Genomic DNA, 5,414 nt, shown 5'->3' on the forward strand with positions numbered 1-5,414 from the left:
ATTAGAATACCTAAAATGGGGCTACAATGTGTCCAGTGAAGGAGGTTTACTGAGGAGCCTCTGCGTTACATGGGAGTATAGGTGGAAGCCCAAACCACAACCTTCAGAGACGGGAAATTTCTCCACTTGAAAGGACAAGCAGACCAGCCGGGAGCAGCTAGAAAACCAGAAGATACCTCTTGAAAGAAGGACCTACAGGAAAAATACAAAACAATAAGGGCAGTCCGACTGTTACCACAAGAACATACAGGTGGCCTACCCAGGAGAAATCAAGGCAAGTGATCAGATCCTCTCAGTGCAAATTCTCTTCCAAGACTAAAACGCAAGGGAAATATACACTTTGACTGACAACCACGCAGGTCACTCAGAAGGGGAAGTGGACGAAGAACATCAGCGAAGGGGCGAGCTAAGCCCTACATCATTCAGCAAACTACTGTGAACCCTGGTGGAGACCTGGTCGGCCAGTAGCGAGGCAACATCTGGGGACTCATGGGCTCAGGGTCAGTGACACAACCACAGAGGTCTAGAATGGAGAGCCGGGCGGCCAGCCGATAAAAAGATGCCGGACAGACGTAAGAACACCCACACTTGCAGATGATGCCCATTTGACTGGACTTCAATGACTGGATAAACAGAGCTCAACCCTAAGAAAAAAGAAAAGGGAAAAAGCGTCATCTGATACAATTCGTCATCTAATACATCAATACAAAATAAAAAAACCTACACCTATAAATGCAGTAGCTCAAAATAGGAAACAAGTCCCTGCTGCAATAACTATACCCACCCCCTCCACACAAAGGGTAGACAGGGATGGGCAACTTGGACATTGGCTACCCAAAATGGGGGGAGGGATACAAAGGCAAGAAGTGACTGGCTTACAAGCTTTCAAGAGGGACCCTAGATCCAGAGGGGGTGGAGGAAGGTAGAGTGTCCAGTGAGTGGTGTCCAGCCTGTCCAGGAAGGGCTGATGAAACGAAATATATATGGGAGTCTTGTGATGCAATGGTGAATAATTGTTATCAGGACTGATTGTGAGGGTTGGAAATCGAAAGATGGACATTTTGTAACAAAGAGGGGAGTGATTAATTTATCAGTCTAGGAGCGGAGGACCTTGGGACCATCAATGGAGAAGAGCGAAGAGCGGAATCCTACCCAGAGAGGCAGTGAGGCCTGGGATGGAGGCAGAGAAGACAACGTCAAGAGATGGTGGGGCTGGGGGCTCGGGATCAGGAGATGGAAAGGGGCTGAGACTGTGGTGGGGGGGGTGCAGGTTTACAGGGTACACGCCTTGGTTGGGTGAGGATGCATGGACAGGATGATAACTATGCCAACGAAATGATGGATGATGGAATGAATGTAAAGCTGATGTTCTCCCATGTAGACTACCACACAATTCACAATAAAACATTAAAAAAAAAATTTTTTTTTTTTTTCCTTTGTAGCCTTAGCTAAGCTAGCTATCCTGATAAGGAAGAGCTTTTTTTCCCTCTCATTTCAGGCAGGTGGCCAATTCAACACCCTTTCCTTCTTGCTTCCTGCTAGTCTCTGCCAATTTTATATCAAATAGAGACTCAAAACTAGCCTATTAATAAATAGGACAAAAAGAAAAATAAAAGCACATTTTTAACTGGAAGCACACATTTGTAACAAGCTTATTATTTTTCATAAACTTGAAAATGTGGAGTATCACAGTTTAAACAGAAATTCTTTCAACAAGAAAAAAAAAGGAGCAGTATAGACAGCAATAGCCTGTCACATCAATCCAGATCTAAATTCCAATCCAGTGAGACATGTGTACGTGGTCACTGAAGACAGAATTCTGAAGATATCAAAGCTGAAACTTACACTTCTAATTAGACAATTTGTGTTTTGCAAGGCACCTTTTCCTGTAAATGACTATGGAAGGTCTCTAAGCTCAGACTTTTAACCAATTCATCCTGAGTGAATCCATATTCTCAAATACCTTACAAGATGTAACTCCAATTTAGAAGAAAGAACATGTTTTCATTAGGTGCCTTATGGGTTTGGCACCTCATTGGATATTTCAAGGCTGAAAGTGAACACAAAGTGGGGAGGAGCTAGAGAACCTATTGTGTATCTATCCCCTTCCTACCTCAGCTAGGGTTTTCTGTAATATCTGCTAGGTTCAAAAACAAAATTTAAAACAAATGGTTTGGATGTGAATTTAGCCTTTTTCTGCTCATGCCTAAGAGAATTCAAAGCAAATGTCTAAATAAAAACTTGCATGTGAATGTTCATAGCAGCATTATATAACTACATAAGAGTATGTTTAAGTTTAAGGAGCTCTGGTGGCGTAGTGGTTACGAATCGGGCTGCTAACCTCAAGGTCGGCAGTTCAAAACTACCAGTCATTCTGTAGGAGAAAGATGAGGCTTTCTGCTCCCATAAAGATTTATAGCCTTGGAAATCCTGTGCAGGGTCACTATGAGTCAGAACCACCCCACAGTACTTAGCAACAAAGAGTATGCTTGGCAGCATAATAGCCCCCAAAGGGAAACAACCCAAATGCCCCAATGGGTAAGCAAAATGTGGTATATCCATACAATGAAATATTATTGATACTCGTTACTAGAAAAGCTATTTTTTTTTTATGCCCTATTATTTTGTACAAACTTCTTGCTTAAAGTAAGGGATACAACTTCTGGCTTCTAACACTGTCAAAGACTCCCATGAAGTCAATGTGTGCATTTTTAATTCTTCAACTTCAGCATGGTCTTATCCCAATCAACCTGTGTCTTCTACTACGATCTCATACTTGTTCTCTACTTTTTCAAGGCAACCTCACACTTACGTGCCCTCGATGTCTCCCTGTCCAACCCCAAGTAAACACTGTCTCTGGAGTTATAGGAGATGGTCAGAAGAACTGGTCTGCTGATGCATGATTTTCCCACCTAGGCACCAACCCTACTTGTGCACCTAATCTTGCCATGTTATTAAATGTCAATAAGTTTATTTCAACTGATAGCAATGCCATGTAACAGAGTATAATTGTCCCATAGGCTTTTTTAGACTGTAATCTCCAGTGGAGCCACTGAGTAGGTTTGAACTGCCAATCTTTATGTTAACAGTTGAACACTTAACCATTAAATCACCAGGGCTCTGTCATCTTGCCAGACCTCATTGGATTTTTAGTTCCTGCTATTTTCAGCAAGCTTCACAAGACCTATGGGAATATCCTGACTAGGCCCAGCTATTAGACATACAATGTTTCCGAAGGATCATTTCCATTTTGTGTCTGGTCTACGTGGCCTGCATGACCCAGCAGAATGGAACAAAGATGGTAAAATTGAAAGTCATGAGGTGTTCAATTCCCACTTCATATGCCATATCCCATAATAAGAAAGGAAGCATATAACACTTTGGAGCTGGGTGACAACAGCACCAAGTTCACCTCTTACCAGTTTCATAACATCTGTGAAAAAGAGTTTCTATTTCCCAATAGTTTCAACAGAAGTCTCAGAATGGACTCTCATTTGCCTAGTTTAGAGTGTGCTCATTCCTGAACCAATCATTGTGGTAGGTGGGAGGATTCTAATTAGCCATGCATAGGTTACATGGACTCTTAGTGTTGTGTTGTAGGATCAGCATTGGACTTCAAACCACAAGTTCAACAGTTCAAACCCACCAGCTGCTCCTTGGAAACCCTATACACAGTCGCTATAACTTGGAATTGACTTGACAACACTTTATAACAACAGCAAGTTGCATGGAACTTATCAAAAATGAAATGGAATACATAAACATTGATATCCTAGGCATTAGTGAGCTGAATGGACTGGTATTGACCATTTTGACTCTGACAATCACATGTTTTACTATGCCTGCAATGACAAAGAGGAATGGTATCACATTCATCATCAAAAAGAACATTTCAAGATCTAGCTTCTAGTATCACATCATCTGTGATAAGATAATATCCACATGCTTACAAGGAAGGCCTTGTTACATGCCTAACAATAATAGCTATTAATACAACTATTATTCAAATTTACTCACAAACCACTAAAGCCAGTGATGATGAAATTGAAGAATTCTATGAATTTCTTCAGTCTGAAATTAATCAAACATGCAATCGAGATATATTGATAATTACTGGTGACTGGAATGTAAAGATTGTTAACAAAGAGGAAGGAAATATTGGCCTTGGTGATAGAAATGATGCTGGAGATCACATAATAGAATTTTGTAAGACCAATGACTTCTTCATTGCAAATACCTTTTGTAAACAACATAAAAGACGACTATACACATGGACCTCACCAGATGAAATACACACAAATCAAAATAACTACATTTGTGAAACTAGTTGGTGGAAAACCTCTATATCATCAACAAAACAAGACCAGGAGCAGACTGTGGAACAGACCATCAAATTGCTCATATGCAAGTTCAGGCTGAAGCTGAAGAAAATTAAAACAAGTCCATGAGAGCCAAAATATGACCTTAAACATATCTGACCTGAATTTAGAGATCACCTCGAGAACAGATTTGATGCATTAGACATTAATGATTGAAGACCAGAAGACCATAGAAGAATTGATATATTTGAGTTATGGTGTTGGAGAATATTGAAAGTACCATTGACTGCCAGAAGAACCAACAAATCTGTGTTGGATGAAGTACAGCCAGAATGCTCCTTAGAAATCAGGATGGCCAGACTTTATCTTTCATGTGTCAGATATATTATTAGGAGGCACCAGTCCCTGAAGAAAGACATCATGCTTGGTAAAGTGGAAGGTCAGCATAAAACAGGAAGACCCCTAATGAGATGGATTTACATAGTGGCAACAGCAATGGATTCAAGCATAGCAATGACTGTGAGGTTGACACAAGACTGGGCAGTGTTTTGTTCTGTTGTACATAAGGTCGCTATGAGTTGATACTGACTCACTGGCATCTAACAACAACAACAGCAACAGGTTATATGCCCACCCTACTTGAAATATCAGGACTGACTGTTGAGGAGAGAAATCAGGATTGAAGTTATCAAAAGGAGGTGGATGAATGTCAGAAATATAAGAACAATGACTTTCTCTCAAAAAACAAAGATGAAAAAGGAAAAATGAGGACAAACACTGAGAACATAAAATCTTCTCATAATCCCTGAAAATTATGTCATTAAGATCAATCTATATGTACCATTTTATAACTTGATTGTTTTAGTTATTTATTAACCATTTAATGTATGTTGTTGTTAAGTGCCACCGAGTTGATTCTGACTCATAGCGACCATATATAGGGTTTCCAAGCAGCAACTGGTGAGCTTGAACTACTGACCATTCAGTTCAAATGACTTTGCAGTCTGACACATTAACCTACAGCACTACACCAGGACTCCATTTAATGTATTTGTTGTCAGTTGCCATCGAGTCGGAACCGACTCATAGCGACCC

This window comes from Chrysochloris asiatica, unplaced genomic scaffold (assembly GCF_000296735.1).
Source record: "Chrysochloris asiatica unplaced genomic scaffold, ChrAsi1.0 scaffold00204, whole genome shotgun sequence".
Taxonomy (NCBI): Eukaryota; Metazoa; Chordata; class Mammalia; order Afrosoricida; family Chrysochloridae; genus Chrysochloris; species Chrysochloris asiatica.